Genomic DNA, 19,999 nt, shown 5'->3' with positions numbered 1-19,999 from the left:
CCGAGCTCTTCATTTAAACTTTTATTGCCGTGACTAAAAGTGGTGTCGCTCGAGTGACCTCACCGATATCCGAGTGTTTCCACATGCAATTTCAGTGGCGCCATTCGCGTGGTAGTCCAGTGTCGTTATTGGTTGCGTTTGGAAGTCCGCTTACGAGTTTCAGATCTAGTCTTGGCATAATTTCGTGGGAAAGCAACCGTGTCACACGCTAGTACTAATCACGTCATTGCAAGTGCTAGTGAGTAAGGATTATTATAGCAAATATGGTTGTTTTCACTAGTCCCGAGAGTGATCACTGTGTGTTTTGGTTTCGAGAATCAAAGCCTGCGGCAACTGTACAACGTAATTTTCATACCAACTACGGTATAGCTTCTCCTAATACGTTTACCATTTATGTATGGCGTTAGCGGTTTTTTGAAACTGGGTGTTTCTGAAAGCCATGAAAAATCCTCAGGTCGATAGCGTCTCTCTGACGCTGTCACAAAGCAAGTGAGACAAATCCAGGTTTTAGGTGACGTTCGATTCTGAGTGCTTCGTGACCTCTGACACAATCCAGAATTTTTGAGACTTGCTTCTGTAGTAAATCACAATTAATCACTAGTGCACATTGTGATCCTTCTGATAGGGACTGATGACCTTAGCAGTTAGGTCCCATAAGATTTCATACACATTTGAACATTTGAATTTGATCCTTCTGATGCCTTCCTGCCATTTTGCTAAAGAGTATCACAGTTTACCTTTGGTTGGAACTGCTGACAGTGAATTGTAAGAAGGGTTGGCCCTACATAAGGACAAGAAACGGATCAAAATCTATCTGATTGCACTGTGGTAACATGGGCACCCAAACAGAATTAACTTTCACTCTGAAGCAGAGAAAGCCTTAATTGGAAACCTCTGGCAAATTAAAACTGTGTTCCAGACTGGGACTCAAACAAGAAACCTGGGGCCAAGGCCCCAAGTTCAAGCTCCTGTGTTGCACACAGTTTTAATCTGGCAGGAAGTTTCAAGACAGAAATAGTCCAAAATATTAAATTTCGTCTTCCAAAAGTGTTTCATTTCAGAAGATTATAACGTGCTTCCTGCTTTCAATAATCGCATGACCGCTGTAACTATAGATGTTGGATGTACTATTATCTACAGATTGCGAAAAGAACTTGCTCCCATCATAGCAGCAGTTTTTTGTAGGTTGCTAGATCAACAAAAGCTAGCAATCGACTGTAAGATGGCGCGGTTATTCCCATTTTAATGAAGGATCATCAGACATATGCATGTAAATAAAGCCCTATTTCACTGTCAGTCTGTTGTAGAGTAGAATTTTGGAATATGATCTGTGCTCATATATAATGACTTTTAGGGAGGGGAAAGTCTTACTGATAGATCCCATTTACATGGGGCTCCCACAACCGGATCTCATACACCAGTTTCCCAATACTGCTTCTGGGTGGTCAACTAAACACTTCAGCGAAAAACGGTTTCCGAAAAACGGTTTCTGTTCTTTGAGAGATGTGTTGAGTGTTAACGAAGTGGTAGTATTCACCATGTATTCTGCAAAAAGAGATCTTGTGCAATTCAGTTCGCTCCACAGTGTAATAAATACAGTCACAACATTCTATAGTGCGAAAGTTGCTACAGACAGACAGCTGGAGCGACACTTGCGTTCCAAGTGATGAGAAAGCAGACAGTCACGTGCGTAGTAAGAATTTTGTTTGTTTTTTAATTCTTTTCTACTTAATTAACGTAATGATTGTTACATTTTTGCGTTCCATGCGTTAGAAAGTTACCGAGAGAGATGAGATGTTACGAAATACATGTAAAAACCGCCAAATCACGGTTATTCAAAGACATATGCTACAACTCATTTGTGATAAAAATGCTTTCGAATATGTTTAAATTTGCAGCTTATTTGCCGAAAGCAGGAAAAAATAAATACATTTCACACACAAGAAGCAAATATTTCTGTTGGTGTCTGTTGTTATGATCACATGCTCTTTCCTCGACACTTAAAAAAAAATTATGCAGTCTAATGATTCTTTCTTTCTTAAACGTCACTCACCTGTACATTTAATTACTTTTGCTTCAAAAGAGAATGTGTTGAAGATTCTTGCCATTCGTTGCTCTGATTTAGCAACAATTATGGAATTGGTTTCTCCTCTTCCTGAAACAGTTTTATTGCTTTTGACGATTTATTATCACGTCTGTGTGGTTTTTCCTCAAGATACAGTGGTACTGGCTGATTTGATACATTAAATAAGGTAGTTAATACATTCCACATAGATTTCCTACATTGCACACTCACTGATTTGGCTGAAAATGTAGCAAACTAAACCCTACTTCATTGGATAGGTGTACGACGTCTTTCTGTAAAAGGGAAAGTCTTCAAGTGTTTAGTAGCATTTTTGTTATTAAAAGGAAGACGACATCATTCAGAAAATGTCTGCCGTAAATTGTAAATAAACTGTCGCGTAAAGCACCGTTCCATATCTGTCAGGTTCCTTAGGAAACTAAATAATCACAAATATCGTTAAATTTTTTAGTTATTGTCGATTTTTATGGCACTACTTAAACACCCTATTGTAAAAACTATGTTACAAATCAATATAAACATTAGGATTCGCATTCATCCAATATCGTATTCAGAAGTGTCACTTACTGGCCACTTGGAGCACTGCTGTTGGTGAGGGTGACAAAAACGAGACGGAGTGTCAAAACTGTTATGTTAGACTGTGGTTGGCTCCATGCGATAACGAGATCCAGGGCCCTTAGATAACGACACTCAGGTTAATGTCGTGTTGTTTGATCACAGAAGGCGTTCAGTTCAGTTCCACAGTGTAGCATTTTCTCTGCCCGGGGACTGGGTGTTTGTGTTGTCCTCATCATTTCATCATAATCCTCATCATTTGTGACAGTGGCTAGATTGGTCCGTGTAAGAAATTGGGCTGTGAAAAAATTGGGACTTTGAATGGGGGCTGACGACCGCGCAATTGAGCGCCCCACAAACCAAACTTCGTCATCATCAACATAGTGTAGCAAATACACTGAAGCGCCAAAGAAACTCCGCACGACTGCTACGGTCACAGGTTCAAATCTTGCCTCGGGCATGGATGTGTGTTGTGTTCTTAGGTTAGTTAGGTTTAAGTAGTTCTAAGTTCTACGGGACTGATGACCTCAGATGTTAAGTCCCATAGCGCTAGAGCCATTTGAATCATCTGAGCCCGCCAAAGAAACTGGTATAGGCATGCGCATTTTAAATACAGACATATATAAACAGGCAGAATAAGGTGCCACAGTTGGCAACGTCTATATAAGACAAAAAGTGTCTGGCGCAGTTGTTAGATCGGTTACCGCTCCTATAAAGGCAGGTTATCAATATTTAAGTGAATTTGAAAGTGATGTTATAGTCAGTGCACGAGCAATGGGATGCAGCATCTGTGAGGTAGTGATGAAGTGGGGATTTACCCATACGACCATTTCATGAATGTATCGTGAATATCATGAATCCAGTAAAACATCAAATCTCTGATGCCCTGCAGCCGGAAAAACATCCTGCAAGAGCACGACCAATGACAACTGAAGAGAATCGTTCAACATGATAGAAGTGCAACCCATCCGCAAATTGCTGCAGATTTCAATGCTGAGCCATCAACGAGTATAAGCAATCGAACAATTCAAAAAACATCATTGATAGGGGCTTTTGAAGCCGAAGGCCCACTCTTGTACCCTTGATGAGTGCACAACACAAAGTTTTACACCTCGCCTGGGTCTGTCAACACCGACATAGGACTTTCAACACCGACATAGGAGTTAAACCTAACTGTTGCCTGGTCAGATGAGTCTCATTTCAAATTCTATCGAGCAGATAGACGTCTATGGGTATGGAGACAACCTCATGAATCCATGGACCCTGCATGTCAGCAGGAGCTCTTCAAGCTGATGGAGGCTCTGTAACGGTGTGGAGCATGTGCAGTTGGACCCCTGATATGTCTAGATAAGACTCTCACGGGTGACATGCACATAAGCTTCCTGTCGGGTCACTTGCATCCATTCATGTCCTTTGTGCATTCCGATGGACTTGGGAAATTCCAGCAGCACAATGCGACTTCTCACACGTCCAGAATTGCAACAGAGTTGCTCCAGAAACACTCTTCTGAGAGTTAACACTACCGCTGGCCACTAAACTCCTCAAGAATATTATTGAACATATCCCGGGATGGCTTGCAACATGTTGTCCAGAACAGATCTCCACCCCCTCGTGTCCACTCCCTCCAGCACAACTTCAGACATTAGTGGAGTCCATGCCACTTCGTGTTGTGGCACTTCATCGTGTTTGTGTGGGCCCTACGCGTTATTAGGCAGGTGTACCAGATTTTTGGCTCTTCATTGTAAGATCTTAAGAATCTCAGACCATGTTTATGACTTGATTCGGGACTTTTTAGCAAGTAGGACTTAAGACATTATTCCCTATGGGTCAAAATCATCAATTATAGAAGTAAGTTTGCAAACAACGACACAGACTGGGGCCCTATTCTGTACCTTTCCAACATTTTGCCAATTGGTTCGGTACATGAGCGCACCGTACAGTCTTGTTTTCAAAACAGAGCCCCAAAATTATTCAGTAAGCATTTTGTAAGCGTTGCCGAACGGTCCTTGCGAACCGAAACGCTGTCGTCAGTTCTCCGCACACTAACCAATGAAAGGCAATCTGCCTCAGATCCGCGTATGAGCACTGCAGCGCCACAGCAGCACGAACTCGAAGCAGCTAGTAGCCGACACAGGCATGCCATTCTTCACAGTACCGACACAGTCTAGACTTAGACTGTGGTACCGAAAAGTGTGGTTAGAGTACGTAATACTGTTCAAATTTCACCGACCACGGGCTTCCATGAATGCATGATAAACGATAGAATATTGACTGTTTCCTGGAAACTGTATTAAGTGTCACATTATGTCATTTTATTCCCATTCACATCGACGTTTTGTTTTGAATTTTATGTTTCTGAATATGAGTTAGGAATGGAGTGGAGTACCATATTGTACAAATACATCTATAGAAACACCCGAAAAATTCGTTATTTTTTCTGTTTTCCGTCGTTCCTTAGTTACTTCAAAATTCATGGAGGTACGTTCCGTTTATGTAACTAATTGATGGCAGTTTGTTTATTGCCATACATGTTTCGCTTCTTTTATTCGTGAAGGTGCTTCACAAATAAAAGAAGTGAAACGCTTATGGCAATATACAAACTGCCTTCAGTTAGTTGCATAGACTGAACACATATCCATGACCCCAAAAAATTGTTTAAGAAGTGTCAAAGAAAAAGAAGATGCATAGAATGTGGTTGTCGATCGCTCCTAGAGATCCAAATGATGAAGTAGCCTACTTCCCTAAATGATACATCAACGATTTGGTTCATAAAAACAGAATTTAAAAAATCGCCTTTTCGAGAGCGTGTGACGAGTACAGCTATAGAAGTTCCTTGTACTTTATAACATGCATCTGATGAATCAAAATGTTTCATATATGGTGGTATAGCCTGAAAATATTGTGGCGGGAACCTTTCATCTCTGTCTACTGTTGTTAAGGATTCGATCTCAGATAAATAATTGTGACAAGCTAGAGTATAAAGACGATTGCTGTTAGCTTCATTCGCAGTAATTTACCTTGTGCTCTTAGATTCCTGTCTGCCACACTCTCGGAAATCGCTACGTATTCCGAAAAGGAAAAATGGTGAATTGTTTGTGACAAGAAGTAGTATAAATGTCACTGTCAGTTGCTTCATGCACAGTAATTTCATCTTTCATTTCTTAAACGTATGGAAGTCACGAAATCGGAGATACTCGTTACTGAGAAAGCGGGCTATTATGTGTAAATTACAACGAATATTTCAGAAAAATGCTTTACTTTGACGATTAACAAAGTCTCAGAATGTGTTGCAAAAACGAAGAGGAAAAAAAGAAAAATCTTCCCATCAAGCAGTATGCGAACCTACACCCTTTGCCACAGGAGTTCATCACCTTATAAACTTCGCTACTACAATTCATATCACGTCACTGTTTTATTTTATGTAATTGTATTCGAGAGAGACACAGGCTGACTTGGTTGCCGAATGATGCGGGCGTAAGCCATAAATGCAGGAAATTTTTGAAGTTTTTCTCTCTCAGACTTCACAAAACTCCTTTGCATTATTACTTAAAAGCTTTAAACGCATTTCGATGGTTAATAAGTAAACCATTTGCGGGAAAGAGTACGTGAAGTCACTAGTAATTTCAGCTAACACTCATGTAATATACGTAAGCAGATCCGATGTCTTGATATTTAATTATCTTTAAACCCTAAATCCAAAACTAAAACCGCTCAGTATGTTTAAAATAACAAATTATACTTGTAATAAACCACAGCTAACCGAACTACACGGCCATACCGTAATCTAAAATACGGAGGGAGGACCAATCCGTAACAGGTATCAGAAGCTTACTGAATAGGAAATTTGGATAAAAAACCAAAAATGACGTCACTACCGAGATTAACCCACTGCACCGATCGGTATGAACGAAATAGAATAGGGCCCCAGGCAGCTGCAGCATCTTAGAGGAGGTGTCTTGGGTACCTCGGCATTCAAGAAGTCTTTGCATTTATGCATCTCCTTCTAACTTCGTTACTAGGGTGAGAAATACAGTGATAATGTGGTATTGATGGGTTTATTTGCTGCTAATTTACTTCTACAGATACCGCAGGATGCAGTGGCCTGTGTAAACTACGTTATTTCTTAGAACGATTTTTTTGATTTATGGTTGTGAGTGTGATTTAAATGAGGGTGTGCCTTAAAACTAATGACGATGGTGGCGCTTGTCCTAACGACAATTTTGTACTGTGTGAGGCTTGTCGATACTGACAGCCTAGCAATGATGGGCATGAGTTGATTGTATCTCTACAGTGCATGTTATCTTGCATACTATGTTGGGATGGATGTGCTCTTAAACCTAGTAATTATGGTGAAGAGTGAGGTGCTCTTGACGATTTTGCTTCTGTGGCAGACGTGTGGGTACGTTGAACATCTGGTGTGATGGACATGAAGTATCCTATTGCTATGGATTATGCAGTACAACCTTCCTTACATATTAAATTGGTATGAGTGTGTTCTTAAATCTAGTGATAATGATGATGGGTGAGATAGTTATTTAGTTATTAAGGCTGATGGACTTTGGGACTTATGAACTAATGGAGGGATAGACAATGGAAACGTATTGCACTTGAGTGGGCAGCTAGGTTGTTTGACTGCCTGGTAAGTAAGCCTAAGAAGGGGTTGCTGTTGACAGGTGATAGGCCTTAGGGGCTTATGGACTAATGGAGGGATGGACTGGGGTGGCCAGCTAGATTGATTGACTGCCTGGTAATTAAGCTTAAGGGGGGGGGGGGTGTTATTGTTGGCTGTTTGTATGGTGTTTTCAGTGGTTTTTTGATTGCCAGAATTGATTGGTCTAACTATGTCTAGCGACTGGGGCTTTTGCTTTGCTTATGTCTATAGTTCTACATTCATTCTCACGTTCATATGGTGATCACATGCATGCTTCCTCGTTCACACAGGAGATCTAGCCATCTGGTCATGGCCATTCAGTGAACCTGCTGTCCCAGCTGCTGTATGAGCTGGTTTGGCGAGTCCCGCATCTTCTTGTAGAAGATTTTTGCAGTCTGACGGATCCTCATGGTGAGCATTTGTATGTCTGCCATCTGGTGCACCTCTAACGTGGGAAACTGGTGTGGGAGGTGCAGCGCTCACTTCAGTGCACGGCTCTGCACTGTCTGGAGTTTCTTGAGGTGTGAGGGAGCAGCGTTACCCCATACAACTGCAGCATACTTCAGTATTGGCCGCACCTGTGCAAGGTAGATGTAGAGGGCTGTCTTCCGTAGGCCTTCTTCTAAGTGTCCACTATGTGTGGTTTCCATGTTAGGTCCAGTGTTACCCCCAGATACCTTGCTGTGCTCTACAATGGTACCAGGGTGCCCCTTACCTCTACCTGTTGGTAGTTTCTGGGGATATGTCTGTGGCATATGGGGTTGGCCTGTGTTTTCATCGCATTGAATGAGAGGTGCCATTTGGTGGCCCATGTCGTTAGCTTGTCACAGGCTCTCTGCAGTCTGCTCTGAAGGTGTCCTGCGTTGGTACTGACTGAGTACATGGTAGTACCGTCTGCATACAAGGCTAGGTGGACTTGGTCTATCGTTGAAGTATTGGCTGTATACAAAATGTATAGTAGAGGCCCCAGGATACTGCCCTGTGGTACTCCAGCATTGGTGTGCCATATAGTGGAGGGGCCCTCCTGCGCCCTTACATTGAAGGACCTCCCTATGATGTAGTTCTTCAGCAACATTATGTGTGATACGGGTACCCCCTGCGTGAGCAGTTTGTACAGGAGGCGCTTGTGCCACACTGAGTCGAATGCACCTGTGATGTCCCTGCCATCGTTGGATAAGCAGCTGCAGCAGCAAGTCATATACTCCTAGCTCACTCATTTGTTACATAGTTTAATTCTTAATTTCTTTGCGTGTTTTTGGTACTTGCATTGTTTAATTCATAAATTTCGGGCGTATTACAGTATTTGAGAGTTGTAGCATCGCGTTTTAGTACCTGAATAGTGTAAAATCGCGTAATCTCCTTCCGCCGCCGAGCAGTGTGTCAGCAGTGCGCAAGTAGCAGCATTACTGCATTTACTAGGCAATCTTGTATTTTAATAACCGTTTAAATTTTGTGTCGATTTGCTTGCGCTCTCTGTAGATTAGTTCAGACGTTCTTTGCACAACAGTTTTTAGCATGGATAGGGACTCCAACTGCTGTGTTCTGATGCAGGCTGAGTTGGCATCCCTTCGCTCCCAGCTTCAGGCAGTGTTGGCTTCGGTCACACAGCTTGAGGCTGTTGCCAATGGGCATCACTGTGGGGTTCCAGATGGGGGTTTGTCGGGGACGGCCAGCTCGTCCCACGCATCCCCCGATCGGACTACGACTGTGGTTGCCCAGGATACTGCCCACATTGAGGCTGATCCCTCACCTGTGGTAGAGTGGGAGGTCGTCTCAAGGTGTGGCAGGGGGCGAAAGACATTCCGGAGGGCTGAACGGAAGGCCTCTCCAGTTTGTCTGACGAACCAGTTTCAGGCTCTGTCTCAGGCTGATACTGATCTTCCGCCTGACATGGCTGCTTGTCCTGTTCCAGAGGTTGCCCCTCAGTCTGCAAGATCCGGGCGGTTGCAGAGGGTGGGCTTACTGGTAGTTGGGAGCTCCAATGTCAGGCACGTAATGGGGCCCCTTAGGGATATGGCAGCAAGAGAGGGGAAGAAAACCAATGTGCACTCCGTGTGCATACCGGGGGGAGTCATTCCAGATGTGGAAAGGGTCCTTCCGAACGCCATGAAGGGTACAGGGTGCACCCATCTGCAGGTGGTCGCTCATGTTGGCACCAATGATGTGTGTCGCTATGGATCCGAGGAAATCCTCTCTGGCTTCCGGCGGCTATCTGATTTGGTGAAGACTGCCAGTCTCGCTAGCAGGATGAAAGCACAGCTCACCATCTGCAGCATCATCGACAGGACTGACTGCGGACCTTTGGTACAGAGCCGAGTGGAGGGTCTGAATCAGAGGCTGAGACGGTTCTGCGACCGTGTGGGCTGCAGATTCCTCGACTTGCGCCATAGGGTGGTGGGGTTTTGGGTTCCGCTGGATAGGTCAGGAGTCCACTACACGCAACAAGCGGCTACACGGGTAGCAAGGGTTGTGTGGCGTGGGCTGAGCGAGGCCAGTACAGAAAGGGCAACAGCCTCAACGGGTGCAGGGCAAAGTCAGGACATGCGGGGACCAAGCAGCAATCGGTATTGTAATTGTAAACTGTCGAAGCTGCGTTGGTAAAGTACCGGAACTTCAAGCGCTGATAGAAAGCACCGAAGCCGAAATCCTTATAGGTACAGAAAGCTGGTTGAAGCCAGAGATAAATTCTGCCGAAATTTTTACAAAGGTACAGACGGTGTTTAGAAAGGATAGATTGCATGCAACCGGTGGTGGAGTGTTCGTAGCTGTTAGTAGTAGTTTATCCTATAGTGAAATAGAAGTGGATAGTTCCTGTGAATTTTTATGGGTGGAGGTTACACTCAACAACCGAGCTAGGTTAATAATTGGCTCCTTTTACCGTCCTCCCGACTCAGCAGCATTAGTGGCAGAACAACTGAGAGAAAATTTGGAATACATTTCACATAAATTTTCTCAGCATGTTATAGTCTTAGGTGGAGATTTCAATTTACCAGATATAGACTGGCACACTCAGATGTTTAGGACGGGTGGTAGGGACAGAGCATCGAGTGACATTATACTGAGTGCACTATCCGAAAATTACCTCGAGCAATTAAACAGAGAACCGACTCGTGGAGATAACATCTTGGACCTACTGATAACAAACAGACCCGAACTTTTCGACTCTGTATGTACAGAACAGGGAATCAGTGGTCATAAGGCCGTTGCAGCATCCCTGAATATGGAAGTTAGTAGGAATATAAAAAAAGGGAGGAAGGTTTATCTATTTAGCAAGAGTAATAGAAGGCAGATTTCAGACTACCTAACAGATCAAAACGAAAATTTCTGTTCCGACACTGACAATGTTGAGTGTTTATGGAAAAAGTTCAAGGCAATCGTAAAATGCGTTTTAGACAGGTACGTGCCGAGTAAAACTGTGAGGGACGGGAAAAACCCACCGTGGTACAACAAAGAAGTTAGGAAACTACTGCGAAAGCAAAGAGAGCTTCACTCTAAGTTTAAACGCAGCCAAAACCTCTCAGACAAACAGAAGCTAAACGATGTCAAAGTTAGCGTAAGGAGGGCTATGCGTGAAGCGTTCAGTGAATTCCAAAGTAAAATTCTATGTACCGACTTGACAGAAAATCCTAGGAAGTTCTGGTCTTACGTTAAATCAGTAAGTGGCTCGAAATAGCATATCCAGACACTCCGGGATGATGATGGCATTGAAACAGAGGATGACACGCATAAAGCTGAAATACTAAACACCTTTTTCCAAAGCTGTTTCACAGAGGAAGACCGCACTGCAGTTCCTTCTCTAAATCCTCGCACAAACGAAAAAATGGCTCACATCGAAATAAGTGTCCAAGGAATAGAAAAGCAACTGGAATCACTCAACAGAGGAAAGTCCACTGGACCTGATGGGATACCAATTCGATTCTACACAGAGTACGCGAAAGAACTTGCCCCCCTTCTAACAGCCGTGTACCGCAAGTCTCTAGAGGAACAGAAGGTTCCAAATGATTGGAAAAGAGCCCAGGTAGTCCCAGTCTTCAAGAAGGGTCGTCGAGCAGATGCGCAAAACTATAGACCTATATCTCTGACGTCGATCTGTTGTAGAATTTTAGAACATGTTTTTTGCTCGAGTATCATGTCGTTTTTGGAAACCCAGAATCTACTATGTAGGAATCAACATGGATTCTGGAAACAGCGATCGTGTAAGACCCAACTTGCTTTATTTCTTCATGAGACCCAGAAAATATTAGATACAGGCTCCCAGGTAGATGCTATTTTTCTTGACTTCCGGAAGGCGTTCGATACAGTTCCGCACTGTCGCCTGATAAACAAAGTAAGAGCCTACGGAATATCAGACCAGCTATGTGGCTGGATTGAAGAGCTTTTAGCAAACAGAACACAGCATGTTGTTATCAATGGAGAGACGTCTACAGACGTTAAAGTAACCCCTGGCGTGCCACAGGGGAGTGTTATGGGACCATTGCTTTTCACAATATATATAAATGACCTAGTAGATAGCGTCGGAAGTCCCATGCGGCTTTTCGCGGATGATGCTGTAGTATACACAGAAGTTGCAGCATTAGAAAATTGTAGTGAAATGCAGGAAGATCTGCAGCGGATAGGCACTTGGTGCAGGGAGTGGCAACTGACCCTTAACATAGACAAATGTAATGTATTGCGAATACATAGAAAGAAGGATCCTTTATTGTATGATTATATGATAGTGGAACAAACACTGGTAGCAGTTACATCTGTAAAATATCTGGGAGTATGCGTGCGGAACGATTTGAAGTGGAATGATCATATAAAATTAATTGTTGGTAAGGTGGGTACCAGGTTGAGATTCATTGGGAGAGTCCATAGAAAATGTAGTCCATCAACAAAGGAGGTGGCTTACAAAACACTCGTTCGACCTATACTTGAGTATTGCTCATCAGTGTGGGATCCGTACCAGATCGGGTTGACGGAGGAGATAGAGAAGATCCAAAGAAGAGCGGCGTGTTTCGTCACAGGGTTATTTGGTAACCGTGATAGCGTTATGGAGATGTTTAACAAACTCAACTGGCAGACTCTGCAAGAGAGGCGCTCTGCATCGCGGTGTAGCTTGCTCGCCAGGTTTCGAGAGGGTGCGTTTCTGGATGAGGTATCGAATATATTGCTTCCCCCTACTTATACCTCCCGAGGAGATCACGAATGTAAAATTAGAGAGATTAGAGCGCGCACGGAGGCTTTCAGACAGTCGTTCTTCCCGCGAACCATACGCGACTGGAACAGGAAAGGGAGGTAATGACAGTGGCACGTAAAGTGCCCTCCGCCACACACCGTTGGGTGGCTTGCGGAGTATAAATGTAGATGTAGATGTAGAATATTGCCTTGAAATATTCACGTCTCTCTCTGGCATCGAGGGCTTCTTTGACAAGTTGTAGTAATTGTTGGGTAGTGGAGTACCCACTTCTAAATCCAAACTGAACGTCTGGAAGGATTCTCTCATCATTTACGTGCCTTAGCAGTCTCTTGGCGTACATTCTTTCGAATATTTTAGAGAGTGTAGGCAGCAGGCTGATGGGCCTGTAGCTCTCTGGTAACTTGTGGTCTTTTCTTGGCTTGGGGATTGCTATGATCTCGGCATGTTTCCAGGCCTTAGGGTAGCTTCCTGTGCTTATGATGTTGTTGAATGCAGGTGTTAGTAGCGGGCTGGCTAACGGTGGCATTTGCTGGATCAGCATGTTGTGAGGAGATCTGGTCTGCCGGCCTTTTTTGTGTTGACCCAGCGTATTTGCGCTGCCACTTCCTCTTCTGATATGCATTCTGGCTGGTTCTGTTCGTCTCGGTGGGTTAGGAAGGCTGGCAGTCGCTGCACTACTAATTCTAGGTGTATCTGGTCGACTAGTTGATCGATGAGTTGGAAGTTCCCATGATCAAGTCTGCTAGTGCGTTCGCCTTAGCATCAGGTTCACAGACTGTGTTGTTACTGACTGTGAGAGGTGGTATTCCGTTTGTGTGGCTCGGGATGTGCTTCACTGTCTTCCATGCCGACTGGCCCTGCAAGTTTAGCACGGCAACCTTGTCTGCCCACTCCCTGCTTCGGTGCTGCGGTACTGTTGCGTTGATTTCCCTCTGAAGTCTGTTGACTTCCCACTTTGTGGTGGGTAGTCATGTGGCATGCCATTCCCTGTTGAGCCTATTTTTCCTTGTAATCATGACTAGCACTTCATGGGGTAGTTGTCTATAGTTATCCCTCAATCACTGTTCTCTCTGTGGGGCTGTTACTGCTACTGCCTCCATTTCATGTGTTGTAATGTGCATTAGCAAGGCCTCAGTTCCTGCTGTTGCCATGTCTGGGATTGTGCTTAGTGTGTCTTCTAGGGTCTCTTTGTATGCTCGCCAGTTAATTCCTCTGATATTTATGCCCCTGTGCTGCTTTTCTGTTCCATGTAGGTCGATGTCAAATACGGCGGGGACATGGTCGGAGGACAGTACGCACAATGGTGTGGCTGTTACGTGCAGTTGCAGGCCCTTAATTACAACCAAATCTATGTCATCAGGCTGCCCTCTGTTTGTTGGATAGATAGTGGGCTCAAAAGGGGCGACAACACTGGCGTTGTTCCAGATTACAGCTCTGTGTAGTCTTCTGCCACTGGCGTTTGTTAGGCGACTGTTCCAGCTGGTGTGCTTTGCATTGAAGTCTCCCATGAGGAACACGTTTCCTGGTATTCTGAGCAGCATGTCGAAGTCCTGTGGTTCGAGATTTCCTGTGGTTGGTATGTAGATAGGTATAAAGTTTATTGCCCCCCATATTGTTTTGCTAGCTACTCTGGTTGTTGTCAGTTGAGGGAGATTGAAGGAGTACTGCTGTAGTGTTGTACTCATACACACTGCGATTCCTCCTCCTGCAGTTTGTCTGTTGGTCCTGTAGAGCAATTATAGTTTGCTGCTCTAACATTGATTCCTGGTTTCAGGCTGGTTTCTGGCTGGTTTCCTGTGCTAGGCAGATGTCAACCGTCTCCTCATGCAGGAATTGCCTGAATTCCCCCTGCTGGTTAACCAGCTTGCGCCCAGCATTCCAGGCAACAACAGTTAGTCCTTAATGTTATGCAGCCATTATTGACTGTTGGGTACGTTGCTTATTGTCCCTAGGGCGGCTTGAACTGTGGTGTTCAACTGTTTAGCTATGTTCTTGGTCATAATTTCCATGGTGGATGCAACTGCGACTGTGACTGCTTCTTTGTGTATTCACATGGTGACTGGCCTGTCGTCTTCTGGTAGCGCTTGTGGGATGATTGTTTGCATCAGGGCTGCCTTGGTTGTTGTTGGGGACGGTGGCACAGATCGATGTGGGATGTTCAGCTGGCGGGTGTCTCTTGTTGCTGTGTTGGCATACGTGATACCTGGTCACCAAATCGCTGGTGGGCGCTGTTGTCTGGCGATGTGTGCCTTCACAACTTCGCAGCCCATGTAGTTCACATGGTGGTGTTTGTGACAGTGGACGCATGTAGGTGGGGTGTCGCTTTCCTTCTGGCATTCTGTGGCTGGATGGTTTCCTGCACACTTAGGGCATTTGACCTACATTGTGCAGTGTCTGGCTATATCATCCAGGCCTTGTCACCTATGTGGATCCTTTCGTCTTCTCGGTTTCTCCATAGTAATATCGGTTTTGGCAAGGGAGGTAAGGTTCCGTAGCCACCTGTTCTTTGATATGTCGACAGCCATGATCTCCAGCAGTGGCGTGTCTTCCCCGGTCTTGGGTGATTGACATGCATGATAGAGTGGGTAGTGATCTGGATCTTCTCTAGTTCTGCTTTGACCTTAGCAATGGATGTCCTGAACGGCAGGCCCCTCATGACAAGGTTTGTGGTGCTACCTTTTACCGTGGAGAATGTGTAGCAGCCCCACTTCCTTTTTTTTCAGCTGTTCGGTTGTCTTTTCAAAGTCCTCAAGCGTCTGGATGTGAATTCGATATACGTCCTTTTGAACTAGAAGGGTGATGTTGCAACTGCCCTGGTGGCCTCTAGTAGTTTGTCATACATTTCCTCGCACTGTACAATGTTCAGTGTGGTTTTTGTGGTGGGCTTGGGAGCTGGGAAGGGCTGGTCTCCTACTCCATCAAAGGTTTATAGCATCTGAAATACGTTTGCTGTGGGTGCCGGTGTGGCGGTATGAAGGTGCCTGGGCGGTGCTGTGTGGGTGGCTCTTATGAATCTGTCCTCGTCTGTGGTGCTTTTGGCATGCTTGCCCCTACTTGTCTTGGAAGCGTTGGATGTAGGGACAGTTGGGGAGTCTGACTTCTTTCTCTTCCTTGACTCCTCCTTAAAGACCGTAAGCTGCTGGGATGTTGAGGCATCTGGTGTCAGTGCTTCCTGCCCTGGAGGTAGTCTGTGCTGCTGCAGGTGTGTTGTCAGTTACTGTGGTTTGCTGCATGTCTTTTAGACTACTGCAGTTGGTGGACTCCTTGCTAGTGTACCTGGCTGCTGCATCTTTCAGTGCCACCTAGAATTCCGCCTGGTCCTCCAGGTAGTTGTGAGGGGAGGGAGAGGTGGTTCCTGATATGAAATGGGTTTTGGTGTTTGTGTATGTGGGTCCAGGAGTGTTAGAAGTGGGAAGAAAGATGACAGATTGCTAATCGAGTGAGCATGGACTGTCCCGCGTGAAGGGGTTCCTGACTCACAGCATGCCCTAGTGGTCCCAAAGCACAATACAGATCGATCCAGATCAATTTGTATTGCAGCTAGAAGAGAGTTGTGTGCAGGCACACGGGAGTCCGCGAGTCTGCTGACTCTTGTATGACAATTTTGCTCTTTTTGCTCCTGCTGTAGTGGGCAAACGGTGCCTTCTGCTCGCCAGTTCTCGAAGTTCTTGGCGATCTTCGGGTCTTCAGGCGGCGTGCGTCTCGAAGTCAATCTTTGGCAAACTCGGCGAAAGATACTTCTGCCTATCAGGCCTGGAAGAGCAGCAGCCTCTGAAGTGACTGCTACCGCTGCTGGCTTGCGACGACTATCGATGGGGTACTTATACCCACGTCCCAGCACAGGATTGCGGCAGGGTGGAGCATGCCGGAATGGTGGGGGCACGACAGCCAATCAGTGCGTGGACCCCTCCTGCGCCTTGGTGCAGAGTGTTGGCACTTCGGATGCTGCGAATGGCGGTCAGCAGCAGAGACGTCCTGTCTGCACTGATCCAAGACTCGGAATGCTTGTGGTGTGTGTGTGTGTGTGTGTGTGTGTATGTGTGTGTGTGTGTGAGTGTGTGTGTGTATGTGTGTGTGTGTGTGTGTGTGTGTGTGTGTGAGGGTCCTAGGCCGTGGAGGTCCCGTTTATATAGAGCACATAGAGGGCACCACCATACGTCACATGGGGCTGACTGTAAGTTTACCTCTGACTAACGTCATTATTCTCGAGTGAAGGTAATTGATTGTCACATCATTGGTGCAAAGTCTACCACCATATCTTGTCTAACTTTAAGCCTTCCTCTTTTCTATCAAAAATTATTGTGGTGTTTCTGAATCTCTATCGCTTTCCTATACATATGTGCATAATATTGTGATGTCCTGGCTAGCATGCTTGTCTCACAAAATTCTATTTTATGATCACAGTCTTTAAAAACATGTTCCGCTACAGCTGATTTGTTGTCGGTATGTCCTAGTCAATAGTTCCTTTTGTGTTCGATTAAGCAGGTATTGACACTTCTTTTCGTTGTTACAATATAAGCCTTCCCACAGCTACACAGAATTTTAAACACGCCTGGAGTTGCTAAGGGATGTCATGCATCTTTCGATGATCTCAAACACTCACTAACTTTCATGGTGGGTCTAAAGATCGTTTCAACTTGGAACTTGGCCGGAATTTTCCAAATATGGTCTGTAATTTGCGAATAAATGAAAGAAAAACTTTTCCAGCTGACTGTTGTTGCTGAATGTTGTCAGATACTTTTCATCTGGGATGAAGTGCTCATTGTCAGTGTATCCATTTTTCTTAAAAGCCATTCATAAATGATTTAGTTCATCTTGCAAATACACTGGCGCACAGATCTTATTAGCTCTGCCCACCAATGTTTTAATGACACCTCTCTTGTGCCTAGGATGATGGTTCGAATCCTTGACGTTGGTGTGTGTATCTTTTCTATAGAATTTATGCCCTAGGCTCCCATCTGACCATTTAATTGCTGATACATCCAAAAATTTAGCTGTCTATTGCTCTCCTTCTCCTTAGTAAATTGTATCTTTGGATTAATGCTATTTAGGTGCTCCAAGAAACCCCCCAATTCCTCTTCACCATGATTCCACACCACAAAAGTGTCATCCAAATACCGATACCACTTCAAGGGGCCTTTACTGGCAAATTGCAGCGCCAGATGTTCAAAAAATTCCATGAATTGATTAGCTGCAGCTGGACTCGGAGGACTGCCCATGGCCTCTCCTTCAGTTTGTTCATAAAACTCATTATCATACAGGCAATGTCGAAACAGAGCTACTATATCAGTGGGAAACATATCACCTATGTATGAAAGAGCTTCGTCAACAGGAACTATAGTAAACATGGATACCACATCAAAACTAACAAGAATGTCATCTGGGCTGACATAAATCTCCTTCAATTTTCAATAAAGTGCACAGAATTTTTAGTCTATATATTCGGTCGTGGCAAGGAGGCGAGATGTCTAGCCAACTCTTGAGTAGGCGATCCAATAGCACTCACCATCGGTCTCAATGGGACATTAGGCTTATTTATCTTCGGTAGCTCATATAATCTAGGAGGGTAAGCTTCCGTTTTACATAGATATTTTTTATCCTCTGTAGGAATGGAAGACTTTTTTATTAATCGATTGGTAGCCCCTAACAGTTTCGTTGTAGGATCCTTATGAAGCTTTTTATGAGTGTTAGAATTCAAAAGGTCACTGTTTTTCCTTTGGTAGTCCTCACTCTTCATCACAGCGGTAGTATTACCCCTATCAGTAGTAACTACAATAATATTCCTATCCGCATTAATCTCCCGTAACACCTTCCTTTGTCCTTCAGCCGGCCGGAGTGGCCGAGCGGTTCTAGGCACTACAGTCTGGAACCGCGCGACCAGGTTAGTTAGGTTTAAGTAGTTCTAAGTCCTAGGGGACTGATGACCTCAGAAATTAAGTCCCATAGTGCTCAGAGCAATTTTTTTCTCCTTCAGGCAAAGTACTGCTAGGTGGCTTAGCTTTATGTCGTATCCTGGCTGTTTCCATCCTGATTTCATCAGCAAAATGTGGTGATAATTGCCGAATCTCCGCCTCTATATTAGCTATAATATTCTCCATAGGAGCCTTTGGTGGAGTAATTGCAAAATTTCCTTCTTTCCTAGTACTCTGCTAGCAGAGGATTATATATTTGTTTCTATTACACGATAGCATTTGCTGCTGCCAGTCACAGGAACGACGTCTTTCAGTAAATAATCCTGATAACGTTTGTCATGTACTACACCATCCTAAGCGTAAAATATTTGCGATGTGCGAGCTTCTGCAATATTTTGGGGACTTTACTGTAATATCAACAAGCATATTTTTGTAATTACAGATGTATCTTTCCACATATATATAGACGAATTCGTTTATAACTTTTACACTCGGCTGTGCTACTTCTGATTCGAATGACATTTTACACTTTGAAGTACCATGTTGCATACGTATCAGAGGCGTTTTCAACAGATCGTTGGTGTTTATAGTAAGCGGAAATGGCGAATAAACAAATATTTAAAACCTTGCTAAGAATGCTAATTGTCGTTGTTGTTGAGGAGAAATGCATATATGTAGACATATTTTTGTTGTTGTAGCGTTATTCCGCTTTCGTGTGACTTCGAGCAATTGTAATGGAAGCCAGGGCTGTCATGTTTTATGCCACATTGCGTTAGGATATGTTTTTCGGAAAACAGCAATTACGAAATCATGTGTCATCAGTTCATTTAGGTTGTATTTTAATACAAGTGTATAAGCTGCTGTATTATTTAACATCCTCTAACACACCACAAACCTTATATCAATTTGCTGCTGTCATAGCATAAAAGCCAATATTGTTCATCAAGCAAAACCATTTCAAGGATTATTTGGTAATGGATAATATAAAAGAGAAACATATTGTTGCAGATTGAGCTAAAAATACAAATCTCTACCGACAATCTAATATTTCTGTTGAAAAGCTAATCGGAATAAAGAGAAAGGAAATGAAACACGTTTGTGATATACAGTAATTGACAAGTTTAATAATAAATAGCACTCTGTTACCTAGGCCTACGGCCCTTCAGCAATGAAATGTAGCTGAGACTATATTTCTACGTTAAGTAGTCCAATTAACAAGAAATGCCCATCATTGCCCTTTGAACAACGTTAACTTAGTGTGCACTTGTCATATCTGTTTTCCTCTGTCCTCAACTGATTTAGTTTTGCATAAATATGCAACCTACAGATAAGTACCAGTAATGTTTTAACTGCTTTTCAGAATAGACTGCCAAGCGAGATGGCGCAGTTGTTAGGGCACTGGACTCGGGAGGATGACGGTTCAGTCCTTGTCCAACCATCCTGATTTAGGTTTTCTGTGATTTCTCTGACTTCTGTTGATGAAAGACATGAATTTCACTTTGAAAAAAGGTGTTGAAATCTGTAAGTAAGCCTAAAACATAAGACATAAATGCCAAATATACCAAGGAAATGCATTATCCACAGTTGAAAGCATATGTTCTGTAGTTGAAGATTGGTCT

This window comes from Schistocerca piceifrons, chromosome 3 (genome assembly GCF_021461385.2).
Source record: "Schistocerca piceifrons isolate TAMUIC-IGC-003096 chromosome 3, iqSchPice1.1, whole genome shotgun sequence".
Lineage (NCBI taxonomy): Eukaryota > Metazoa > Arthropoda > Insecta > Orthoptera > Acrididae > Schistocerca > Schistocerca piceifrons.
Note: the sequence above shows the minus strand (reverse complement) of the source record.